The sequence below is a fragment of the Megalobrama amblycephala genome, linkage group LG24 (genome assembly GCF_018812025.1).
Source record: "Megalobrama amblycephala isolate DHTTF-2021 linkage group LG24, ASM1881202v1, whole genome shotgun sequence".
Classification (NCBI taxonomy): domain Eukaryota; kingdom Metazoa; phylum Chordata; class Actinopteri; order Cypriniformes; family Xenocyprididae; genus Megalobrama; species Megalobrama amblycephala.
Genome location: NC_063067.1, coordinates 11,711,783 through 11,739,608, shown reverse-complemented (window position 1 = coordinate 11,739,608; position 27,826 = coordinate 11,711,783). Strand labels below are relative to the sequence as shown.

At 44.6% G+C, this 27,826-nt stretch overlaps 1 protein-coding gene across 2 annotated transcripts in view; it reads left to right on the top strand.

Moving 5' to 3' along the window:
- plxna2 (plexin A2) overlaps positions 1–27,826 on the top strand; it is a 234,746-nt gene that overhangs the window by 1,351 nt on the left and 205,569 nt on the right. Inside the window, exon 2 of one of the 2 annotated variants that reach the window (XM_048179286.1) lies at positions 7,702–7,809. The exons of the other annotated variant lie outside the window; for it this stretch is intronic. The gene's annotated coding sequence lies outside the window, so the exon portion shown is untranslated. The remainder of the gene's footprint in view (positions 1–7,701; positions 7,810–27,826) is intronic. 2 annotated transcript variants of the gene reach the window in all.

Here is a 27,826-nt window from a genome sequence, read left to right as displayed (position 1 = left end):
TTCTTTAAGTAGAAAATCGGCCAGCATTTGCATGAGAATCACTGGCATCTGCTATGAAGGACAGGGATGATATTAATCGGTCTGACTAACACAATCAAACGGCGCTTTCAATGAGGAAGATGAGGTGAATTCATCTCGAGCGTGACCTCTTCACATCATCGTTTTTATCTCCGTCTTGAAGCGAAACAGCGGTTTGACCTGAGACGGCGTGTCGGCAGGGTGAAAACGGCTCATTCAAGGACTGAAAGAGCGCATTGCTGGAGAACGTCTGAATGATGCCAGTTTCGAGGAAAATTAGATACATATTTAACTTGAAATGAAAAATGAAGCAGTGGAAGTCTTGAAAGTATGTATTTTATGTTTTTAAACACGCTTTCAGTAACCACAAAAGTTAGGTTACAAGTTCGCCAGTGTGCAAAATAGACTGAAATCGCGTTCGCCTGAGGAGGTAACCATAGCAACAGTAGGCTGCTTGACCGCGTTCAGTACCGGACGGTGCGTCGACCATACGGTAATTATCAACACATTATAGATTTACAGATTAAAAATATAAAAACAAAAATGTTATTGGCTGGGTTAGATAACTATACTAATTGTTACTGACAGAAATTCGGCTTTTAAGAGCTAAATTAGTACAATTCACTCACTGCTATCAAAGCTGAGGAAGCTCATATAAAAGTGCTACAGAAATGAATGCCATAACCTTTTAATTTTCTTCAAATAACACTTATTTGTCTGTTTGCCGTGAAAATTTGACACGAAACACCTGCAAAGAGAACAACGATGAATATATTATTTTCCATGGCTAGTGAAAGTTTTAGCTTTTGTTTTATAAGCCTTTCAGTGGGAGTTGCTGCATATTTGGCTGCCTGACTGTCCAGTTTAGTTGTTACCCCAAAAAATCAACAGATCTCTGAATTTCAGTTTACATTCCACATTAAATCCAGTGGCATTCTGTAAGCCTTCTAGTCCTGCACCCGAGTATGATGTTATTTTGGCCAATTTAGTAATTTTTTTAATCAAGTTTTTCAGTGCCACCCTGTCATGTTAATCAGCAAGCATTATTTGGTCTGCTATACAATGTGAATTGATAATGGTAATTAATAATCAAGCTTGTGATTATTCCAGTGTAATACATGCTGACTCTGTGCAGATAAAAAAACCATTTTAGACTCTCTATTGGTAGACCGTAATGTAATTGGCTCATACTGTGGATAGTGTCCCATACGCCAATGGTTTAAACATTGCCATACATAGGGGAGTCAAACCTACACAAGTGACACTTAATGCTTTCAGATGAGCACACGGATGATTACATTCTGTACGTTGTGTTCTGATCGCTGCGTGGCTTTGTAGTTTGTTCTCTTTGATGAGGTGCTCAGAGACAGGGAAGGCTGTAGAGCATCTCCAGATCACAGGCTCTTTAATCAATAAGGTTAACTACACAAAGCCGAGAGGACAAGTCTCCACTGGGCGCACACCCATCAACTTTACCTGCTTCCTCCTTTCCCTTACCACGGTGGCTTCATGTGGTTTGATCGGAATTGCAAAGTGAATCAAGATTTGTCTTTGCCTTTCCTCCCAGCGTGAGCTTCCTAAGTTGGATTTGCATGTTCATTCTGATTGTCAAAAAACCTCTAGCATTCTTACGTAGGGTCGCATGCTATTGATTTGATTATGTCAGTCAGGTGCATTAAGCGTTTCCTGAAGGGTAATTGGAGGGTATTATGTGCTTAAAGGGGGTTTGTTCCTCTGTCTTTAGCCGTTGGCTCTCAGATAGATGTATACGTTTGAGGGGAAGCGGAGGGTCGAATCTCAATGGGGTGGCCACAAGAGACCCATGCTGAGTGCTTATCCTGCTTGCCCCAGTTAAATGCCTTGCTCGAGTGTGTTAGTTTAGGGGCCAATTTGGATATGTGCTTGTATCTTCTTGGCTCGGATTTTGAGGTCAGCGAGATTACCTTATCAGTACTTTCAAAGGGAGATTCTGCAGCTGTGAAAACGGCAATGTAAAGATCCTAAAGTATGTGCTATCTCATCACTCATCTCTCCCATTGTCCACCAGGCATCTATAGTGTTTGCAGAGGAGCTCGTCATTCTCTGTGGCTTTGACTGAACACTGGGATGGATAATTGCAACCAATCCCCCCAGCACCCTTCTAGTAGGCCCACGTAGCTCCGTAGCGCCACCTATTGGTACAACAAACCACAATGTCCGAAATTACCCAGGGTTACAGAGTGGTTTAAACACAGGCAGAGGGGCATTTGAGGTTGGTCAGTCATAAATGACACGGTGCTCGTTTTAGTTGCACGCTGTGTCACCAGTGTGCACTACACCTCCAGAGAACCCCCTCTTCTCTTCTCTCATGGTGGCATACGGCTTACCCCTGTTTAGCTTAAGAGATTTTGACAAGTTGCGATGCATGCAGGCGGAATCCTTGACCTATTTTTTAATGAGTGAACAGTACAAATGCATTCAGGGGGCTGCGTTTGCAGTGCAAGGCTTTCCACCGCCTCCCCCCCCCCCCCACCGCTCGCGCACACAGACACAGACTTGCACGTTCATGCCCTGCAGGATGGGCCCTTGTCTAGAAAGCTCATCTGCTTCCTCTATGCTAGTCTCATGTAATAGTATGTGTATCCAATGTTTGTTTGCTTTAACGCATTGATCTCGCATTCTCTTTGCAGCATTGCCGCTCAGCTGTTTATCTAAGGCTCTCTACCGACCAACTGTCACAACAAAGATTGCTATCACTTTTGACCCTTCTCGCTTGCATAAAGCAAGTGTAGCAAAGTAGAACCAGATGTGGTGGTGATTGCAATTACACATAGAAAATTATATGCACTGGTCTACCCAATAGTTTTGGCTGCCTGAGCAGCTTCTTCCTGTCTATCTCTGTACATCAGGTGTAAATAACCTGGCGTGATAATTTGTCTTCAACATTGGTGGATTAGGTGTGGGGTTGATACTGTGACCCGGCGTTCGGCTACACTGTAATTAGGCCTGTGTTTTCTGCTGCAGCTAATTACCCTTGAACAGTTGGTGGACAGACTCTCACTTGGAAGGTGCCAGTGTCCAGATTGGTCACAGAGAATTGTGGGTGTTGACGCATTTACTGCTCCAGAGTGTGGGCAAGAGAATTGGGCGAGTCAATCAAGTGCAGGTGCCGGTCATTCTGAGAACACTGGCTTTTTTATTGAACATTTTATTAAGGATTAGTTCACTTCAGTATTAAAATTTACTGATAATTTACTCACATGTCATCCAAGATGTTTATGTCTTTCTTTTTTTCAGTCAAAAAGAAAGTATGGTTTTTGAGGATAACATTCGAGGATTTTTCTCCATATAGTGGACTTCAACAGCTCTACACGATCCCAGCCGAGGAATAAGGGTCTTATCTAGCGAAACAATTGGTCATTTTCTAAAAAAATGTAAAATTTATATACTTTTTAACCACAAATGCTCAGCATTACATAATCATGTTGGAAAGGTCATGTGTGACGTAGGTGGAAGTACCATGGTAGGGCAAAAAACTCCATCTCATTTTCTCCTCCAACTTCAAAATTTTCTAAAGGCCGTTTGCACTTTCTCGGTACTTCCACCTATGTCACGCATGACCTTTCCAATGTGATTACGTAATGCCTGCCGCATCGCAGAGCTAGTGCAAGACGAGCGTTTGTGGTTAAAAGGTTTTTTTTTTTTAAAGAAAATGACCAATTGTTTCACTAGATAAGACCCTAATTCCACAGCTGGGATCACGTAGAGCCCTTTGAAACTGCACTGAAACTACAATTTGGACCTTCAACTCGTTGGTAGCCGTTGAAGACTACTATATGGAGAAAAATCCTGGAATATTTTCCTCAAAAACCTTAATTTCTTTTCAACTGAAGAAAGAAAGACATAAACATCTTGGATGACATGGGGGTGAGTAAATTATCAGGAAATTTCAATTCTGGACGTGTTCTTTGTAAGATCAGTTTTCTATGTTACAATACATAAGCAAAAAGGGGTGTTTTCACCCCAAAATGATTATTCATCCTTAATGTCATTCAAAGCCTGTATGATTTTGTTTCTTCTGTGGAACACGAAATAAGATATTTTGAAGAATGTTGTTTTTTTTCCCTAACAGTCCTAAAAAGTCAATTGGATTTGGAGAACCTAAGGCACTTTTTGTGCTCTGTCTTTTTGTACTTTGATCTTCTGAAGTGCTGGTATTGCTCTCAGTAGCTTGTTGAGACCATTTTTGCCATAGACTATTTGAAATAGTGCTGCTTTCATGTAAGCAGCTAAAACACAGAATACAAAAATCAATCACCACCCATTTCTCCAATACAAACTCAGACCTTCTGCTATCTTTTTATGAGTGTGCCGATGATGCATGCTGTTTGGTGAGTGAACTTATGGTAAAAGGGTTGCTACTGATGGTTCATTTTGGGTAGGCTAAGGGTTTTGGATGTTTGGGCTGTATCTGTGCTTAGTTTTGTCTGTTTTTCATGATGGAAGTTTTGCCTCTCGAGACTTTAGCCAGAAAGTAATTGAGGAAGACATAGAATAGACAGACTTTGTGTGTGTCGAGTGGGAAAGAGAGCGACCGAGAGAGAAAGACACATGTTGCCATGTGCCCAGTCATAAGAGGCAAGAGTTCTCCAGTTAAACCCAGCACTCCCCTTCTCCTTCTCTCCCCCTGCAGCTGCCGCCAACTTGTGGAAAACAAAAGCTTTTGTTTAGATCTTCAATCCAGCAGATGGGAGGAAGGACAGTAAATGAAATGGCAAAGGGAATGGAGCAAGTGGACCATGATGGGAAGCATACAAACTCGGAGGCCGGTCCTTTGGGAAGAGTAACGGTCCCTGAAAAATGCTGCCACGAAGTTCCTGCACTGTGCGGCCCTCTGTTACTTTTTCATCCCAAGCCATTGACTAAAAGCGTTAGTCAGAGCCTCCAGGCTCTCTTGAGCCCGGGCTGCTTTTATTAAGATGTTAATGGAATTGCCTTCATGACACACTTCTATAGGACAGCCATTCTTCAATGCCTCAATCTGTCTTCTGCGTGGAGCACATTAGCGGCTTACGCACAACAGGTTCCTTGCGCTTTCGTGGCTCGTTCTTTGTGGTGATTCTCTAAGACTCTATAATTCTTCCGTGTATATAATCCTTCCCGCCACATGCATGCCATATTTCACAGCATGTAAAGACCGCCTATTTCAACGATAACAGTAATAATCTATGGACTCCAGTGCTTCTGTTTGTTTGTCAGTGAATTGTAGCCTGATTGTATGGTAACATCAAATCAGTATGTTAAACCTCGAAAATGCTAATGTTGTTTTTCTACACGGCGTCTAAAAAGGAGGCATGATATGCTTACATAAGCCTTTTGTGCCTTCCACAAACTGCTAATGATTTTCCTCGCTTTACCACAACCCCTCACGTTGTGTTTGCTAAACCCTTACTAAAGATTCCACCGCAGACATGCTAGGCTAAAAGAATGATGTTCTAAACAATTTTTTTTTTTTTTTTTTTTTTTTTTTACAATCCGTAATTTGTGTCACTAAACCTTCAAAATCCATTTTATCAGTGTTGGAATAATTGCTTTCTTGTGTTGTTTATTGGAATGAACACTGTTCGTGTAATTAGCTTACATTGAATCCTTTTCTTTGTCATTTAAAGGGGATAGTGCACCCAAAACCCAAAAATGAAAATTCTCTCATCATTTATTCACCCTCACATCGTTCCATACATATGACTTTCTCCTGTGGAACTATTTTTGTATATAGAATGAAAGTCAATGGGGTCCAAATCCAGTTTATTTTATTGTATGGACAAAATAGAAAATCTGATACATTTTTCATGTACCACTGAAGAAATAAAAGGAATGCGAATACCAGCATGTACACTGCCCCCTATTGACGTGAGGCTGTAGTCCTTGGTTTTGTCGTTTAGTCTAAAGTTGTCATTTCAGTGTTGGATTGACTTTCATTCTGATTTTATTTCTCTGCTTGATTCAAGAGCAGAGTGCATTCAGATTATATGTTTTCTGGCTTCTCTGTGGTGCCCTTGTGGAAATAATTCCTTTGTTGTGGGAATATAATTGCTTTTAACCTCCTTTTTACCTGGTTTGGATTTTTGGCTGCGGGCTTATGCACGTACGCTGACGTGTACCCACCTGCATCCATGCTGTCTGCTTTGTTACAATTCTCAAGTCAGCCATAGCCTTATCAGGAGAGATAGCTCCTCTTTCCTGTCAGGAGGCAGACGCCTTAACACATCCTCTCCGCCTCAGCTGGGAAAAGAGCTCCGATAAGCCTCCCAAATTCATTCCTGAGTCTGATAGCAAACAGGGCTCCTCGGAAAAGAGAGGGAGAGAGACAGGGAACAAGAGAGAGGGGAACTCAAGAAGATAAACACTTTCCACAGCACAGAGCAAAACAAACTGAAAGTGATGATGAAAGTTGATGAAACTCTCAACTTCCAAAGTAAAAATAAAATATGACACATGCCATCTTTGTGTACCCATGATCATCACTGGTTTGTGCAAGCACATTCACAGAAGGCATGGCTGGTGCCAGGAGTATTGGACACGCTCCTTTGAAAACAAGAAGTATCCATTCTTAGAATGAGAACAGAGGGTCATACGGAAGGAGCGACTCAGAGTGGGAAAAGTATTCTGGACTGAGAAGTTCTCCCTTATGCTCAGCATTCTGTTTGAAATCTTTACTTTGGAGCAGCCACATTGAATTCAGAGGTTCCTTGAGTTCTTGCTAGTTACTGCAGATTTCCACAGAAGTTTCACTTGTTCCTCAACTTTTGACTGTTCATTTATTTTTCTCTGTTTTGTATGTATGCTGGTTAGCTTTACATATACTACTCTTATACGCAAATAGTATGTAAATAATTGTTTTTATTTATTTTACAATTTTCCCTTCAAAATATGATCTTTTGACTCATACTAGCAAACAGGACTTCCAGGATGCTACATATGCTAGCAGTGAATAGCTACATGCGAATAACAACTTACTATGTGTTAAAACATGTTTATAACATGTTAAACATGTTAATTGCATGCTAAGAAGTCTATAAAACTCCATAGTAACCATCTGTGACAACTACCAACGGCCAAGCAACACCCTAGCAACCTCCCAGAACACCCTAGTAATTACCTACCAAGTGCCGAGTTTTGCCACTGCAAGCACCACTCACATTTTCTTCAGGAGAAGTACATTCTGGTTGTATTTATTTATTTATTTTACAATTTTTCCTTCAAAATATGTAAAAGAAAGAAAAAAAAAGTGTTAAAATATGCGAAACAGTGCTGATTCTGGCAATTATTGAAAATGTTAGTTGAATTCATACAGGTCAGTGAGGTATACTGAATACAGCATGTTTTTGTTTGATTGCTTGTCCTTTAAAGGCGATAGTCACAATGAAACTGGAAAATATCGAGTCATTTCAAAACATCAAGGTCATTGGGTGCACTAGGAATTGATTAGACCACAAATCTGACCTTTGGGGGGAAGCACGATTGTTTGAGCATGTACAAATCTGTCCGGAATCATGATAACAATGAACAATCACTGTTTTCCTTTCTCAGCTTGTCTGCACTCCCATCAAATGATTCATTTGTTTGTTTGTGTCATGCATAAAGTTCTTGTAGAAAATAGCAGCATGTTTTCTAACAGATTCCATATCTTTACGGCCTTGCTAGCGTACAACAGAGATGTCATACCGTGATTCCTGTGGTGTCAAACCTCAACATCAACATTTCCCTTCAGCTTTTCATATCTGAGTTTGAAAAGGCAGCACAATTACGAACGTAAGTGTTTGTCTCTTGAATTACACCACAGGAAATAAATAATCAAATGTTGACATCATGTATAATTCACAGATCAACAGCAATGTAGGTCAACCACGCTTCTTTTCTTGAGCATTTAAGGGGAACGACTGTCGAATTAGGGTATCTAAGACAATTATCCCAAGTGTGACAGCACAGAGACTCTCAACAGAGGACGGCAGATCCCTGTGTTGTCCACCGAGATGTTGATTAAATGTGACTGCTCTGAAGCTACTGTCTGCCGATGGGGGTTGGGGAGGGATGGCGAGGGAGAGTGAGAGAGCGAGGGATAATGGAAGGGGGGTTTGGGCAGGTTCACTGCTGTGAATGAATAGTGGCTCAAGTCTGCATCTGTAGCAGTTTAGGATTATGGGTTAATGCTGTTTAATGCCTGCCACACAAGAAGTGAAAGCGTGGAATCTGTGATACTCTGTCACTGTGATGTAATGGTGTCAGCTGGGTGTTTACTCAGCGCTGTGCTCTCGCACTGATCTGAGACCAGGTTTTATGAACGGTTCATTTCAGGACTTTTGTAAGCTCAGCAGATCACAGGTTATCTTGCTGTTGGCCATTTCCAGGGGCCTTCCTCAACTTTGAAGTCGGCATGAACTAAAATGGACCCCATTTACTTTCTTAATACACTTTTCTGGTCTTACTGTGCACTATATAGTGCACGTTATTTATATATATATATATATATATATATATATATATATATATATATATATATACACTTTAGTAAAGTATAAAGTAAAAAACTGGCAGCTGTGGTTGTCAGAAATTCATGTACAATGATTCCTGTATTACAGGAATGCATATTGGCACCTGTATATTTTACAACTTATAACTATTTCATTAAGTTAATTTTAATATACCAAGCTACTTGGTCAAAACTTGTATAGAGACGAAGCACAGGATCATACACACAAAGACAAAACACCGTCAGGTTAATGCTAAAATAATGCAGTGAACATTTACTAAATGTAACGCAAAACATCCTAATGTAGACATTGCTGATAACAAAAATGAGAAAAAATAATAATTTATATAAATCATAATCTTATGTGTCACGCAGGGACGTTTGGGAACGTACTTTTGCTTTTCACAGAAAATATTTAATAATTCATAGTTTGTACTTCCATAAATTTGGTAATATTTAAGTATTAAATAAAAAAGATACTGTCAATAATTTAAAGTTAAGTAACTAACATTTTTGTACTGTACTGTACTTTTTTACAGCCTTTTGCTGTAAAAATTACATTTTTCACAGTGTACTCTGGTATGAAATGCCCATTTTTTGACAATCCAAGCAATTCCTGATAGTTAAAAACAAATCCTGCCCTTTTTGCTTCATTGGTTGTTTCGTTCTACTGTATAATATGTCATGTTACATGTGTTAAAGAAGTAAAATGGTTTTGAGAATGCTTTTTAAAGGTGCAGTAAGCAATTTCTGAGAAACACTGAGTAACAATGGTTTTGCTATGTTTCACAGAACCAGGATATGCTGTTGTTGTAGTTGAATCACAGCTAAATCAGCCATACTTGCGTGAGCTGTCTGATGCACCAGCTGTTCCCATTCAGTCGGTCACTTCGACGTACGTCGGATGACCGACGAATAGGAATCTCGCTAGAGAGGCCAATCTACTTCGAGTGTAACTAAACGAGCCAATGCACATTGGCATGCAATCATATGCATCAGCTGCTCGCCTCGCAGCGCGGGTATATAATGAGCAGCAGGTGCGTTGCATCTTCAGCTTTTCGCTTCGGAGCCGAACTACACATGGTAGTATCTACGAGCGAGTGTGAAAGGAACGAGCCAGCTCTCTCTACTGCTCTCTCGTCTGGTGCAGGTGGAACAGCACAGCAGCGGGGCCGATTCTCTCCTTTTGTTTATTTTCTTTTTTTGCCCACTGAGCAAAGAAAGCTGTGTGTCAGCTGTGAAAGCCGTTCTTACGGCTGGTACGGTGCGCTTTAAAGAGCGCTGAAAAGCTGTTTTCACGGCTGGTAAGAGCGGCATCTCCAAAGAGAGTGCACACGACAGGCTGCACATTTCCCTGTCTGTGCTGCAGCGGCTTTCCCCTGCGTGCTTCGGCACTTGAAAGAGCAGTTCCTGAAAGAGCTTACACGAGTAGTTCGCGTCTTTTAAAGATGTCGTTCTACTTGTGTGTTTCTGGATGCGGTCGTTACCTGGCGCCTCGGGATGGTCACCAGCGCTGTATCACGTGCTTGGGCTTAAGGCACGCTGAGGCGGCGTTTGTGGACGAGTCATGCACCCATTGTGGGATGATGACCGTCGCGGAGTTGCGGTCGAGACTCCACTTCCTGCAAAGGGGTGGAGTCCCGGTCCCGGCGCCTCGTTCCAATCCTCCTCAGAGGGTTGCTTCGGGCGCTGGGACTGGTGACTTGAGGATCATGGTGAGCGCGCTTCCTTCGGGGAACCAACCCCCTAGGAACCCTCATCCCTCGTGCACTCCGCAGCCAGTAGAGCTGCCGGGGAACGCGGTGGACCACCCCAGAGGTGTGTACCATCCGTATCCTTCGGAGCTCCCCATGACGACCAGATGTCGATCGCTGCATCGGAGGGTGAGCCTGATACTTTCGGGATGACGATTCGGCGCAGCTGCCTCCTTCGGGAGTGACATCTGTGCCCGATTCAGACCCGGAAATGATGGCTATGCTTTCCCGGGCCGCCAACAGGGTCGGGCTCGTGTGGAATCCTCCACCGCTTCTGCCTTACACGCTATGGCGTTGTTGCAGGTCCATCAGGCCAAGGCACTGAAGGACCTACACGAGGGTGGTCATGATCCGCAAGTTCTACAAGAACTTCGTACCGCGACGGACCTCGCGCTTCGTGCGACGAAGGTTACGGCGCGGTCAGTGGGTCGTGCGATGTCCACCATGGTGGTCCAGGAACGCCATCTCTGGCTGTGTCTCGCGGACATGAGGGATACCGACAAGGTCAGGTTTCTTAATTCCCCCGTGTCCCAGACCGGCCTCTTCGGCGACGCGGTCGAGAACTTTGCCCAACAGTTCTCGGCTGTACAAAAGCAGTCTGAGGCCATTAGTCACATCCTGCCTAGGCGGTCAGCTGCTGCACCCCCACCGCCGGCGGCACCTCAGTCTGCCCGTCGCCGAGGGCGCCCCCCTGCGGCCGCCCCCGCTCCCACGCCGCAGCAGCAGCCTCCATCCAAGCGGCGTCGTGGAGCCGGTCGCGGGCGGGGTGCCCAGCCCGTCCCGCCACCCCCTAAAAAGAAGGTGGCAAGGCCAAGTCCAAGCGGCCCTAGGACGGGCGACCCGGAGATGGATGGACTGCTCTTCAGGAGGTGGTGACCGCACCGCTCCTTCCCCCGGAGGAGGGCCGGGTGGAGAATCTTTTGTTTCCCCTTTTTGTTCCGCCGCTGGCCCAACGACCAGCGGTACCCAAATTTTCAATAAAAGAGCAGTTTCCTCTATCTCCGGGTCCGAAGAGGGCTCGGAGGGCAGTGGGAGGGCAAGAACCTCACCACTCTCATCCACCTCTTCTGTCGCCAGCGGACAGCAGCGAGCAGCAGGCAGACAAAACCTCGACTGCTCCCTCTGTCCACCTGTGGAAGCAGGTAAGTGTTGCACAGCACACTGTGACCCCGCTTCGGGCCGCCTCATACAGAGAGCCCCCCGGGCCGCGTCCCTGCGTTCCACCTCGCTGCCCCGCGGCGGGTACGCCGGTGGTCCCCTTGGTGCCGCTTGCTCGGTCTCTGGGAGCCTGGCTAGCGCTCCCCAGTCCGTCTCGCTGGCTCCTTCGGACCATCAGGCTCGGCTATGCGATTCAGTTCGTCCGGCGCCCCCCCAAGTTCAGGGGCATCCTCTTCACTACAGTGAAAGCTGCCGATGCCCCTGTCCTGCGTGCGGAGATCGCAGTCCTACTGGCGAAGGACGCGATCGAGCCGGTCCCTCCAGCCGATATGAGGTCAGGGTTCTACAGTCCCTACTCATTGTACCCAAGAAAAGCGGCGGGTTACGACCGATCTTGGACCTGCGTCTTTTGAATCGGAGCCTCCACAAGCTACCGTTCAAAATGCTCACGCAGAAACGCATTTTCGAATGCATCCGTCCCCGAGATTGGTTTGCAGCGATCGACCTGAAGGACGCGTACTTTCATGTTTCGATTCTTCCGCGACACAGGCCATTCCTGAGGTTCGCGTTCGAAGGTCGAGCATACCAGTACAGGGTCCTACCCTTCGGGCTCGCCCTGTCTCCCCGCGTCTTCACGAAAGTCGTGGAGGGAGCCCTTGTTCCCATGAGAGAACAGGGTGTTCGCATCCTCAACTATCTAGACGACTGGCTTATCCTAGCACAGTCTCGGGATCAGTTGTGCGAACACAGGGACTTGGTGCTCAGTCACCTCAGCCAGTTGGGGCTTCAGGTCAACTGGGAAAAGAGCAAACTCGCCCCAGTGCAGAGGATCTCTTTTCTCGGTATGGAGTTGGATTCGGTCGAACAGATAGCACGCCTCACAGAGGAACGTGCTCGGTCGGTGTTGAACTGCCTGAATACTTTCAACGGCAGGACAGCGGTCCCACTGAAATTTTTTCAGAGGCTCCTGGGGCATATGGCGGCCGCAGCGGCTGTAACACCGCTCGGTCTGCTTCATATGAGACCGCTTCAGCACTGGCTTCACGGCCGAGTCCCGAGATGGGCGTGGCTACACGGCACGTTCCGGGTGCCAATCACTCAGGAGTGCCGCCAAGCCTTCAGCCCGTGGTCGGACCCTTTGTTTCTTCGGGCAGGAGTGCCCCTAGACCAAGTGTCCCGGCATGCTGTGGTATTCACAGATGCTTCGGCCACCGGCTGGGGTGCCACGTACAACGGGCATGCAGTGTCAGGGGTTTGGACGGGACCCCATCTGCATTGGCACATCAACTGCCTCGAGTTGCTGGCAGTACGTCTTGCTCTGGGCCGCCTCAAAGGCCTGCTACGGGGCAAGCATGTACTGGTCCGTACGGACAACACTGCGACCGTTGCGTACATCAACCATCAAGGTGGTCTACGCTCCCGTCGCATGTCGCAACTCGCCCGCCATCTCCTCCTCTGGAGTCAGAAGCATCTGAGGTCGCTTCGCGCCATTCATGTTCCCGGTGTGCTCAACCGTGTGGCCGACGAGCTGTCACGAGCTGCGCTGCCAGGAGAGTGGCGACTCCACCCCCAGGTGGTTCAGCTGATCTGGAAGGAGTTCGGAGAGGCTCAGGTAGACCTGTATGCCTCTCTAGAGACCTCCCACTGCCAGTTGTTTTACTCTCTGACCGAGGGAACACTCGGGACAGACGCACTGGCACACAGCTGGCCCCGGGGCCTGCGCAAATATGCGTTTCCCCCAGTGAGCCTACTTGCACAGACACTGTGCAAAGTCAGGGAGGACGAGGAGCAAGTCTTGCTAGTTGCGCCCTACTGGCCCAACCGGACCTGGTTCCCAGAACTCTCTCTCCTCGCGACAGCCCCTCCCTGGCCCATCCCTCTGAGGAAGGACCTTCTTTCTCAGAGACGGGGCACTCTCTGGCACCCGCGTCCAGACCTCTGGAAACTCCATGTCTGGCCCCTGGACGGGACGCGGAGGTTCTAGGTGACTTACCCCCTGAGGTACTTAACACCATCACTTCGGCACGTGCACCGTCTACAAGACGTGCTTACGCCTCGAAGTGGAACCTGTTCGTCGAGTGGTGCTCTTCTCGCCGAGAAGACCCCCGAAGATGCTCGATCGGAGTCGTGCTTTCCTTCTTGCAGCAAGGGTTGGAGCGTAGGCTGTCCCCCTCCACCCTCAAAGTCCAGACTGCTGCTATCTCCGCTTACCACGACCACATAGATGGCAAATCTGTTGGTCAGCACGACCTGGTCATCAGGTTCCTTAGGGGGGCGAGACGGTTAAATCCTCCTCGACCTCCCTCCATACCCTCTTGGGACCTCGCTCTGGTGCTAAGAGCACTCCAGATTGCTCCCTTTGAGCCTTTGCAATCAGCAGACTTAAAGATTCTGTCTATGAAGACTTTGCTGCTGGTTGCATTGGCCTCCATCAAGAGGGTAGGGGACCTGCAGTCATTTTCGGTCGACGAATCGTGCCTGGAGTTCGGGCCGGGCGACAGCCACGTGGTACTGAGACCCCGGCCTGGCTACGTGCCCAAGGTTCCACCACTCCCTTCAGGGACCAGGTGGTGAGCCTGCAAGCGCTGCCCTCGGAGGAGGCAGACCCAGCCCTGGCTTTGCTCTGTCCAGTCCGCGCTTTGCGACGGTACATAGACAGAACTCGAAGCTTCAGGACCTCAGACCAGCTCTTTGTCTGTTACGGAGGCCAGCAGAAGGGAAAGGCTGTCTCCAAGCAGAGGATGGCCCACTGGATAGTGGATGCCATCGCCCTGGCTTATCAAGCTCAGGGCGTGCCCTGCCCGCTCAGGTTGCATGCTCACTCCACGAGAGGTGTAGCATCCTCCTGGGCGCTGGCTCGTGGCGCCTCGCTGACAGACATTTGTAGAGCTGCGGGCTGGGCGACACCTAACACGTTCGCTAGGTACTATAGCCTTCGTGTGGAGCCGGTCTCCTCCCGTGTTCTCGCCTCAGGTCAGAGGCACGGAGAGGCCCCGGCTTAGTGTCCGCTTGCTGCGCGACATGCGCTTCTTTTCTCCAGAGAGTCCCTACAAGGCAGACCCTGTCGAGTCCTCCGACATCCCTTCGGCAGCCGACGTGGCGGAGCGTCGGTCGCCAGGCCTTACTCCGTTGAATCCTTGAGAACCGGATTTAGGCTGGGTTCCATATGTGTGACCCTACGGGGATCCCATATGCGGCTTTCCACGGTTGCTCCTAATCGAAGCCCGTGTCTTTCCCTCTGGGAGAACCCACCAAGTTGGAGTCACCCCAGTTCTTCCATATGTTGTACAACCTACAAGGTTAGTCCATATGTACTTATCCATATAACTCCTTCGGGGAAGGATATGGCTTCCGCAGCGTTCCTTATCTGACGTAAGGTTACGCTCCCAGTGGTATCTATAGTCTCACTGAGTGGGTTTTGGGAACAACAGTGATCGACCCTCTCTGTGTGAGCCCGGTCCCACCGTCCTTAGGCAAGGGGTTCAGGTGGCTCACAACAGAGCACTGGAAGAGGGCACCTCCTGTGGCGCTTTGGTAGGGATTCCTATTCGTCGGTCATCCGACGTACGTCGAAGTGACCGACTGAATGGGAACGTCTCGGTTACAAAGGTAACCCTCGTTCCCTGAAGGAGGGAACGGAGACGTACGTCCCGTCGCCACAGGCGCTGTCCTGCTGATGCTGCCACCTGCTGGGTTCGGCTCCTCAGCGAAAACCTGAAGATGCAACGCACCTGCTGCTCATTATATACCCGCGCCGCGAGGCGAGCAGCTGATGCATATGATTGCATGCCAATGTGCATTGGCTCGTTTAGTTACACTCGAAGTAGATTGGCCTCTCTAGCGAGATTCCTATTCGTCGGTCATCCGACGTACGTCTCCGTTCCCTCCTTCAGGGAACGAGGGTTACCTTTGTAACCGAGACGTTATTCACTGCCTGTTTTGCTAAGCATGTTTGTTATTTTGGGGGCGGAGCAATAAAGGGAGGGGTGTGTTCTTTTGGGTAGGGGTGTGTTTGTTTGGGTCTCGATTTCAAATATCAACATGCTCCTTATAAATCACTTACTGTACCTTTAATTTGACTTTTCTGGTTGCTAGAATGTTCCTAGGCGGTTGCTGAAGTATTGTGAATGATTGCTATGGCATTGGGGGTTGCTAGGGTTGTTCTGTGTGGTTACTAGGGGGTTGATGAGGTGTTTGGTGTAGTTGATAGGCAGAAGCCAGTGTTGACTTCTAAAGAATTGGGACCAAAAATTAGAGTTGAATTTGATTCATTTCAGATCTACTTCCTTGGATTCAAATTTGAATAATGTTGTTTTTGCTGATGCTAATTCAAATTCAGTACATACTGACATTTTCACCAGGGTGCACAAACTTGGTGGCCATCTTAAGAGGAATCAAATTTTCCTTGATCTTTTTAGATAAAACAGACTGATGAACTCTGAAAACATATAACTTTGCTGAAACATTCTCATTACCAAAAGCATTTTGGAAGCTTTTTGGTTGAATTGTTTAGTTTTTGGCAGTAACCCGAGGCATCTTAGCTGCTTGCGAACACATTCGAGAAGAAGTTTCTAACCCTTAGCTGAGTTAAAGACGGCGCTCATCGCCACGGGCAAGAGTTCAGAGGTGAACTGAGCTCAACCACCCACCTCATATGCTCATTGCTTTGGCCCCACATCAACTGTTTTGGAAATACTCCAGTTATGTAACTCGAAAAAGGCAGAGCTTCTGTTCCTGGAGGCGATAAATATTTCATTATCTCTGCCTGTCATTATTATGCATCAGAACGAATCTGTCAATTAAAGGCTTTGTTGAAGAATTTTGTCAAAAACAAGCATTCCGTAAAACGGTATGGAGCCTGAATTAAAAATTAATTCGCTTTATATTGTTTGTTTGTTTACTCATTTAGTTTCTGCCTGACAATTAACAGCTTGTAGCAGACAGCTTTCCACCCCTCCTAAACATTGTCCCTCCCTCGTTCCTCTGTTCCTCCTTTTGTTTGCTCAGTGGGGTGGAGGAAAGAAACGATTGTGGCTGCAAGCAAGCATATGTGTGCACGTGTACATGTTGTTGGGTGGGGTTACGCGTGTTTGTGTACATGGGTATTGCGGTGTCGATAAAAGCATGCCCTCTCCTGTCAAATCTTATCTTGGTTGTTGCATCACCTAATGATCTTTGCAGGACTTTGGCAGATGCCCAACCTGTCTGCATTAATTACTATGGACAAACACACCTGTCCTCCTGCTTTTTTGCCTGTCCTTCTTAGGAGGAACATTTCTGACTATCTTTCCATTGATGTTGGATCAGTAAAACGAAGCTCAAGGTGTCCAAGTGTGCGGCCTTGAGTGGGTTTGTCTTGTGAATTTGTGCTTCTGTCTAGCCAACTGGCCTCAGGCTCTCCACACCGAGTCAATACGCTTCAAATCATGCGGCTACTGTGCTTTGCTCTCTCTCAGAACAAAAGATCTTCACCTAGATAAGATCCTTGCAGAAACACCTCAGGATACAGCATAAATTGTCGCAGTAACTCCGTCCGACGACCCCATCAGTACACCATGACCTCCTATCAGCCTCTATCTCCTTGATGTTCTAACTGTGGTTAAAGGAAATCTAGTGGTGACTACAGATCATGATTGTGTCCATCATCCCTGTTGCATGCTGTGATAAGTGGATGAATTAAATGAATGTAGAAATCACTGTAAACTCAGAGGTGCTGTACGCTGTCCAACATACTGCGCGTTACAGCCTATCAATCCACTCGTGTCTTCAACATATCGCTCCACGTTTATATCCTTTTTTCACACTTTCTTGTCCACCTACGTGTGATGATGACATTCATTTTTTATCTCCTAAAAGTCTTGATTGGTTTTGCACATTCTTGCATAATTTCTCAGTACAGAGTGGGAGATCTTCCTCTGAGTCAGTGCTTCATTGTGTGGACTTTGTGTCTCAACTTGTTGGATGCAGGATGTAAATTGCCATGAAAGCAACAATGTTTTTTTTTTCTGGCTCTGAGGAATAGAATGAAATTTTTTTTAAATTATACATTTTATATTTGCTAGACATTATACATATAATTTTAATTTGGATATTAAAACTCAGAATTGTTAACTAGAAGTTTGCTGGTGTGGTTCCCTCCAGAAAAGCCATCATGGTCCGTCACCATTGTTATTTTTGCAAGTCACCTAACCCTCAGTTGCTTCAGGATGATTGTCAGTGTAATAAATTCTTGGTGCGGATTATAGTGACATCATGTGAAAGTTATGCAAATTCCACTGGCCTTTGGGCCAGATTTACCAAAGTCTTCTTAAGAAAGTTAAGAAATTTCTTATGATAAATTCTAAGATGCTTGTAAGAATTATGTTATAGTTATAAACTTAAAAATTAGCTCCCCATTTGACATGACTTTGAATTTAGCCAAAAGTCGCACCACACATAATCATGACCGATCTTTGTTTACGCCAGGGGTGTCAAACCATGCTCCTGGAGAGCTACTGTCCTGCAGACTTCAGTTCCAACTCTGCTCCAACACACCTGTCTGTAATTATCAAGCAACCCTGAACACCTTAATTAGCTGGTTCAGGTGTGTTTGATTGGGGTTGGAGCTGAAATCTGCAGGATGCATCACCAAAATGACACATTTAACTTTTTTTACTGTGAAAAAAAATTCTTTATGCCTTAAAATAGCTTGAATGTAACTCTACACCCTTGCTTATTTAATATTTGTGGATCAATTAATATGCAAATTAGCCCCACCTCCGCTCGCTCACGCCAGCTTAGAGATCCACTCGGTCAATTTACTGAGGTAAATGCTGCACAATGATATCGCTACATATGTTTACAACATCGGACATATAGCGGTAATTAATATGATTAGCCTTTTGCTTGACTATGTTATCAAACAGCTAATAATGTGTTGCTAATGTTACACAAACCATGTTTCTGTTTGCGAGTCAGACAGCTGTCTTCTAACGATCAGTATCCTTACAAACGCTTTGAACAGCTGAGAACATCGGTGGAGAAAGGCCTATACTTATCATAACATCGTAATATATTCTACACCCACTATATTGCTAAATCTTCATGATTTTTCATATCAACAGAAATATAAACCTGGCTTCTTTCGAGACTCCCTTTGCTAGTTTGCTGTTAATGATATGCTAAAGCCCGCTGGCACTTTGACGTGATTGGTCACAAGGTTGTTTGTGACAGACAAACCCAGCGATTTCTGCAGGGTTTTTTTCACTGCAGTTTTAAGGAGAAAATGCTCAGCAATGGTGTTGACTGATGAATTTGCACATGGTTTGTCTTAAAGCATATTAAAAACACCACATAGACATATTAAACAACATTAAAAACTTGATTTGTACCCAAGGCATCTTTAACTTTAAGTCAGAAGGTAAGAAGAAAATGGCAGTTAGGAAGAGTTTTATTCTTAAGAATGTTTTCGTGAATCGAGCCCTTGGTCACAAGGTGATGAATAAAAAATCTAGTTTACTGGGTTCTAGTTCCAGTCTATGTTTTAATGAAGTCAGTGACTGACAGCATCCGCAGGCCGTACGGAGTATCGCTCTAAACGGGAAACAAGGAAGAAGGAATGTGAATAAGATCTCTCTGATTGTTCCTGGCGAAAGTGAGTCAACAGGAAGAGGAAGGGAGCAAAAAGGAAGTGGGCATTATATTAGCCGTGCTCAGGGGAAGTTTGACGGACGGGGCAGGGCATTTGTGTGACCGTTCTCACAGGACGGAAGAAGTGGCTTACTGTTTCACATGCCGGTCACCGAGGATGGCTGGCATGCTGCCATGCTAAGGTCAGGCAAGATAAGTCACCCTCTCTGGAGAGATGCCTAGTCAGAAACTCAAGTAATTTCTTGCAGTAACAGGCATTTCCGATTCTCCACCCAAGATATTTATGTCAACACCTGGAATAAAAAAGCAAGTATCAGCAATTTTACGTCCCACCCTCCCTGACTAATGTAGTTGAATGCATTGCTCGTGCTCTAACATTGACCTGTTTTGTTTTGCCTGATGTAGTTTTAAACATCTTGTAACTTTCGACCTCCATCCTCTACTGCACATCAAAAGCCAGATTACATGGGTGAAGTTCCTGTTCTGGTGCTGCACTTACTAATGACTCACAAATTATCCATAGATTTGTTCCAGTCACTGAGTCTCTTGTCTCTCCATGAAGTGACATGTTAGAGTTCCTGGTTGGATCTTTTAGCCATCTTCTGACTCACAGAGGTCTGGAGGAAGAAGGCCATTCAGAATCAGCATTGAGAATTCCATTTGGAATTGAGTTGAGAATGAGAATGTTTTAAGTTACAATTTAGATAGATAGATCGATAGATAGATAGATAGATAGATAGATAGATAGATAGATAGATAGATAGATAGATAGATCTCTGTTTGAACTTGGTGTGATTGGCACATCATAAATCATTACATGAAAGTTTCTGGTCCCATTTAGTGTCAGATCTTTTCCTTCTTTCTCTATTTCCATCTCTTTCTGTATTTCTCTCTCTTATTTCCTCAAATAGCTTTGGGTTCAGCCGCTCCCTCTTGCCCAGCTGAAACAGATGCTAATTTGAATCATCATTCACACACAGATTAGTCTTTGATCAAACTTAATGCCCAAGGAGCGTCTGTTGCATTTGAGAGGAGAAAAAAAAACCCTTTCATCTGTTCCGAATCTACTCAGAGAGGGAAAGAGTCAGAGGCGCAGATGAGCGAAAGAAGCGTTTTAGATGGTTGTAGCTATTCAGGTTTGAGACCATGACCAATGCGGATTGTCCAGAAATGGTGCCTTTACTGCTTACAAACAGCATGACCCTGAGACTCAGACCTCAATGGTAGTCCCAAAGGATCTCTGTGTGTTGCATATGGTCTACTTAGTCAGTGGTATTATTCTATTACTATTCTGTTCACATGTGGGGCTGGGTCTAGTAAATCCCTGCTCTGAATTTCAATTCCTGCTCTTCTGATGTATGCCTGTGTATGGGCATGCGATGCTGTCTGTATGTGTGTTTCATTAACTTATGTTCATTCATGTAGGGTTATGGTGGAGGTATTCCTGCAAATATATGTTTTTGTTTCGTTTTCACTTTGATAACTCAAAATCTGCAACTAAACTAAATGTAGTATTCTAGTATTATATAATATGTATTTTAGTTAGTTAGGGCTGCCAAAGTTAATGCAGGTATCTGGTAGTTTAATGCAAGTTTAATGTAAGTTTAATGCAGCTTCAAGTTTTATAATATACCATGTATCAAAAATTAAAGCTAAAATTAATTTTCAATTATTTTTTTCCTCATTTATGTTAGGGTTTTATTTTTATTCCAGTTGAGACAGATGTTTTTATATCACATTTTTAATAATAAAACTAGGTAGTGCTAGGTAAAAGTGGTCCAAGGAAATAACAGTGGTGAAACAGTGACAGGGTCATGAGCAGCCAAGGCTCATTGATGCACGTGGGGAGCGAAGGCTGGCCTGTGTCGTCCGATCCAACAGACGAGCTACTGCAGCTCAGATTGCTCAAGAAGTTAATGCTGGTTCTGATAGAAAGGTGTCAGAATACACAGAGCATCACAGTATGAGGCTGCATAGCCGCAGACCAGTCAGGGTGCCCATGCTGACCCCTGTACACCGCCGAAAGTGCCAACAGTGGGCACGTGAGCATCAGAACTAGACCGCGGAGCAATGGAAGAAGGTGGCCTGGTCTGATGTATCACGTTTTCTTTTACATCACGTGGATGGCTGGGTGCATGTCGCTTACCTGGGGAACACATGGCACCAGGATGCACTATGGGAAGAAGGCAAGCCTTCGGAGGCAGTGCGATGCTTTGGGCAATTTTCTGCTGGGAAACCTTGTGTCCTGCCATCCATGTGGATATTACTTTGACACGCACCACCTACCTAAGCACTGTTGCAGACCATGTACACCCTTTCATGGAAACGGTGGCTGTGGCCTCTTTCATCAGGATAATGTGCCCTGCCACAAAGCAAAAATGCTTCAGGAATGGTTTGAGGAGCACAACATTGAGTTTGAGGTGTTGAATTGGCCTCCAAATTTCCCATATCTCAATCCAATCGAGCATCTGTGGGATGTGCTGAACAAACAAGTCCGATCCATGGAGGCCCCACCTCGCAACTTACAGGAGGATCTGCTGCTAACATCTTGGTGCCAGATACCACAGCACTCCTTCAGGAGTCTAGTGGAGTCCATGCCTTGATGGGTCAGGGCTGTTTTGGCAGCAAAAGGGGGACCAACACAATATTAGGAAGGTGGTCATAATGTTATGCCTGATCGGTGTATTTCAAACAGTAGAGCATTGCGCTAGCGACACCGAAGCATGGGTTTGATTCTCAGGGAATGCATGCACATACTGTAAAATGCCCCCAGCCACGGGACACCCACCACTCCGACCAAGATGCTCACATAGAAAAGTGCTAGAAGAGAAGAATTGCTAATGAAGGATGAGAGAGAGAGTGGATGAGGTGGAAGCCAGCAACTCCTTTTTGGCACTTAGTGTTATGGGCAATGTCTTTGAAACCAAGGGCATGAAATCAAAGTCCCATGGCTTTACCCTTTTAGCATCTCTCTCTGCACTTTTCTTGGTATCTGTACTGCCTTCCTCTCCTTCATTGTTCAGTGCTGTGCCTATTCATGTTTCATATGGTGCATTTGTTATAAGGCCTGATCTCTCACACCTGCCCTGGTGTGCTAGATTCATGCCCCAGTGGAAAAAGTGCTTCGGTGTTCAGCATCGTGACACAAAATTTTTCATCCGTTGTTGTAGGTCAGTGTGACATTCACTCCTCTCCACAGCTCCTCTGCAGCTCGATTTTCAGTTCCACATTTGTGAAGAATGAGATATCAGCACGGTTCTGTGCTGCTCTCACTAAAAACGCAGAGAGGATCTGACTTGTATTTTTCTTAAAAATTCAAAAATTTATCTTTTTGAGATTTAATGGGCTATAAATGATTTTTTTGGAAGAAGTCTGTTATATTAATTGTTAATTTATCTTGAAATTCTACGACATTAAATGGATGTAGCTGGTAGACTTTGCAAAAGCAAGTGACCTCGTCAAGCATCAAGGGTCACGTGATGCCAGAGCTCACGAGGTGTTTGGCCTACAGGAAGCAGACCTCTTATTTTCCACTTCACACTCCTTCCTCTGGGCGTTGAACTCCGAGTGGTCTGGAGAGCAGTGACTCAGCATTTCCATTGGCTAGATACCATGGTTGTCAGGGTTCAGGATAAATAAGTTGGCACTTCCATGCGCTCAAAATATTATTGACCTTTCCCTTTCTCTCAGGCCGGAAGATGGACAGGCTTCTTCTTCGTGCTCCTTGTGCTATTGGCTGCAGACCACCTCTTGCCTCGCCAGCTATGAAGCTATCACATGCTAGAATTTGATTTGGCTATTCACTTGTAACTTGTAGAAATACTTTGAATATAAATTTTAAAATATTTTAATATAATTTAAAGTCCAGTCCCAATTTATTCTACATGGAGCGGGTCTCCTCGTGGTGGCTGCCATGTTTAGATCACATGGCCAGCCGAACAACATCATCAAAATGTTTTTTAAGACAAATCTTTTCATTTAGTTTTTTTGTTGTTGATGATAAAACTGCTTGCTAGGTGGTAGCTAGGCTATTCTCAAGTTAAAAGAGCCAGCTTTTTTTTCACATCAGCAACCTGATAAAAGCGGTTTTATTCTACATGTAGCTGGTCGCCTCATGGGGGCAGCCATGTTTAGATCACATGACCTACTGAACAGCTCTATCGGTTAGTGCATCTAATAATAGATAATTTCCCACTTCTATTTTGCTTCTGTACCCTGAGACTTTTATATGCATTTATCTTTGTTTACATGTATTTATTTACATATATTTGCATGTGAAATGAGAAACAAGTAGCTTAATACTGCATCAGTATTGGTAATGTAAATGTGGGTGGTCATGTTAATGACCTTAAACACCATGTAGTTTCCAAATTATATGTTTTTGAAGCTCAGTTTCTATTAAGGGTCTTGGTGGACTAGAGGTATCTTTGCATATGCATCTTTTTTAAATCCTGTTTTCCACAATATGTGAAAATAACAATAGTCGTTAAATACAATGCGTAAGATCCATATATGACCTGATGTTTGCACAGACACTGCGTTTTTTCTTCTGGTAGCTTTTGACCTACTTATGTCGCCATGTGGTACTTAACCAATCCACTAATTGCTTTCATTTATTCATACCCATGTGAAGTTTAGCCATCCCAGTCATCTGCCTGTCATCTGAATGAATTCATTCGGAGCAGCAGCGTGTCTGTCTCTGCAGCCAACCTAAAAGCGATCACGTCAGACTGGGCTTCACGGTGTACTCTTTGAAAAGGATGTCTGTCTGAAGGGCAAGAGGAAAAGGAGATATATTTAGAGAGATAAAGTCACAGCAGACTCTCTCAGTGCTTCTGCAAGGGGTCCGTAAGTCTTCAGTAGCTAATACAGGCAGCTCTGTTCCCTTATTGCCTCGATGCAGGCAGATATTAAGCTAAGTAACAAGCTGCCGACTTGATTCACTCGGTTTTTATCACCCCTGATGAAATTATGGCCTTTGTTGTGGAAACTGTGGCTGTTGGAAGAGTACAAGAGGATGACGGAGAGAGAAATAGTACTTTGGAGAAGCTCAGGCCCTGTCTAATGTAATAGACTGAAGAAATGGGTCCTGTATGTGCTAAATGAAATTTTAAGGTGTCTTGTGTGTTGGATGGTAACCATAAAGGAGAGAAATAGAATCTGGGATGCATTTAACACTTATTCCCTGTGTATCAAGATAAAGTGGATGAGATGGCAGAGGGAAAAGGTATCCGTCCACTCATTGCAAAGCCTCTCAATCTTTCTGCCTCAAAGTTACCTACTTATTGTAGCTCGCGGCGCGAGAGGGTTTTCACTTATGTTTGATTGCATTTGTGGTAGTGTTAACTCACTCTATGAGCTCTGGGAGAGACCGGCTCTTAAATCACAGCAGCTTCTTTTCTCAACATAACGCAGCGAGCATGTGGAGAGGGCCTGGAAAAGAATAGAGTATTAAATCCATATAAGTGCATAAATAATTAAAACACAAGCAACTGGACTCTTCTGATGTGACCCTGTATTACATTCGCTCTCTCAGCGGGGCTAATAATGCTTTAGAACTGAACAATATATGAGCCCTGAATACCGATGAATAGCTCAGCAATGTGTTTATTGTGTATTTTATGCCTGTAATTGTCATGCTGAAACTTTTAATTATATGTATATGTGAACGAATAAGAATTGAATGGGCGTAAGTTCAAACATCGCCTATAAAAATACATTTTGAGACTGCAATCTTTCAGCTTGATCACATTTATTTTTAATCTTGCACCCCTGAGTGTTGTGTTTAGCAGTCTTCGGCACAGGAAAAGCTAGAGTCGGTGCATTGTGTGATAAGATCTTTTTCCCTCAGCCATCATTGTTATTAACGCATTTAAGGGGCAATCATAAGGAAACATGATCATATTTCACTCAAAATTTACTCGAAAAAACGTTTTTTGTATATATATATATATATATATATATATATATATATATATATATATATATATATACATAAATATATTACAGTAATGAAAATTAGATTTAGTCTAATTAAGTCTAATATGTGCTTTTTTCCCCATTTGATTCTGAGTTAAAATATGGTCTAGACAGGTTTTTTAATTAGATTCACCCATAAAGCATTGTATTGCATTGTTCACAACCTCGTTTTTCGTACAGCAAGACCTTCCAGTGACCCACCCAGTGGTTTTTCGATTGACTTGTGTGATTTAATGACCGTGCCTGACTTACTGAGCCGGGGTAAGAAGTGACTATCATGGGGTTCATTGGCATATCTCCATGCCTACACTTCCTCTGCCATAAATCAGCTGATATCCCCTGGATGCAGCTTGGTGGATGGACATTGACTGAGAGACAACAGAGGGCCGTTGGATCGAGAGCGTAGGCTGTCTGAACTGGTAAAAGATAGCACTCCCCCCCAAGGCCTCTGTTTATTAATAAATGCTGCTCAGTGACAGTATATACTCAACAGAGAGGAAGTCCTATATGCCTGGGGAGAGCGTGACGAATGATCCGGCCTGTACAGACTGCCGTGACACTGCATACAGTTGTCATTCTCTGTGTAGACAGTAAAGCATTTCAATGTGGATTCCTAACATGCCATGCCTGAGCACGGAAAGCGATACACAGTAACGGCCCCATAAGACTATAATTAACAGACAGATTTATGAGACCAAAGCAGTTATTTCAGCAGCATTTACATGATTTATTCAAGTGCTCGACAACAATGATGGTATAAAATACATCAACTGCTGCAAATCTGTCCCTGTCTGTACCATAAACTTCTGTAGTTAATGGCCCCATGCATGTATTAGTGGTCAGGAAGTACATTGAGGTTTTTGCATTGCTTGCAGGAGTCCGTAATATTTCTGAATGACGTTTTAGAGGCTGTCTGCTGTCCTTATTGTTTGTGAAGCTACGTGGCAGTGAGTTATCACAAATAGGATTATGAAAGAGTATATTTCAGCTCCGCTGTCACAGATTAACCTGGAACATTGTGGCCCCCTTTTACTACCGGCCTTTATGGAATGCTCTACTGAACAGCAGCTGCATTAATTGGATTGGCATCTGATTGATTAGACAATAGTGAGTGAAGCAGAGTGGGTAGAAACACAGGTACTTGTGTACATGTGGCCTACCTGTTATTAGTCTCACGTAGCCAGACCTTCAGACTGACAGCAGAAGGTCTGGACTCTATTGCAGCTTTCATTGGCCAAGGACCGGCCAAGAGGACGTTTGACTGACTGGTACCGCAACCATTCACAGTTTATTTTGTCCCATGTCATGTTTAGGCTTGAAAATATAAAGTTGATGTCCCTGCAATAGTTTACTGCAACAATGGAGCCGTGAACTTCACCTACTTTTGAAAATCCAGTGTTTAGTTGATCCTAGTAAGCGCTCGTTGTCACAGTTGTAAACATGACGGCGTTCTTCTTCCACAAGGCTTTTTGGCATCACGGCATTTGTTTCCAGGTGGACCGTTAAAGAACGCGACACACAAGTCTCCCGGACATCCTGTAGAATTCAACCAACCAGATGACGACTTTGAAACTCCTGAAGTGTTTCCAGTTAAGTGTGCCAAATGCATCAGACGTTCAGCCAATGGTCCGTGGGCGTAACGTCTGAGGCTGAGACTAACCTGTTATTGAACTGAAACCTCTTATTGTTCCTGAGTAGTTAGACCTTATACATTGGATTCCAGTGTTGTGATTTGAACAGAAGCTGATTTTAAACCAGGCTGGAGTGGATAAACAGTTATGTTTGTATACTGCTCAGTACATTTGGCTATAAACTAATGCTGAACTGATATCGGAATTAGCGTAAACAAGAGTTTCCTAGTTAAAAATTGCACATTAACGCCCCTTCTGACATTTTTGGTGCATGAGATTGTCCTATTTTGTTGTTGCCGGTAATATCTGTGCTAGTTTCATGTCTCTTATATCACTCCACTGTCTATTCTCCTATAATTAAATAAGAATTTGATCAGTTGTTATCACAAAAGAAATCATTTCAATGTGATAAAAGACCACCCTATTTGGGTTTATTTTGTAATAATGACCGTACATTATCTCTTACATATTTCATTGTTCTATTTTTTTTATAAGCCATTCCAGATATTGATATCACTGGCATCAGTTGACCGCTGGTTACCGGAGACTGTCTACACCAAACTAATGTTCACATTTGCTAGAATGGTGCGCACACACATGAGAGTGTCATTTTCTGTGTGTGGCATCCCTGTCGCTTTGCCGTCGCTGTGGGATGAGTGTGTTAAACCTCGCCAGCGCTAGCTGTGCCTCCCGCTGTGTGTGGAGTAGCCAGGTGGTAGCTCTGAGTGGCTGTGCATACAGGCAATGTGTGATTAGCGCGCTGGATCCCGTTGGCGAGCTCTTATTTGAAACAGTGGGAGCAGAATGGAGTGGATTATTCTGACAGGTGCCCTCTCATTTCCCCGAATATCTTATGTAATGCGTCGGATTTGAGAGCCACGCATCACGGCAGCAGATTGAGGTAATATTATGCAGTTCGGTCATCTCTGTAACGCCGCTGTCCATCTATTTATGCTGTATTTTTCCACAAACATTGTAAGTCTTCCTCACATCCTCTTTCTCTATCTCACTGACTTTCTCTCTTTCAGTTCTCTGTGCCAGGCTGTGTAAATCTGCCCCAGATAATAGTCTATGTGTTGGGTGCCAGCTTTTGGAGTTGTGACTGCTGTTGTAACGGGTTGTTGCCCAGCTGGAGTAATGAATAGCTG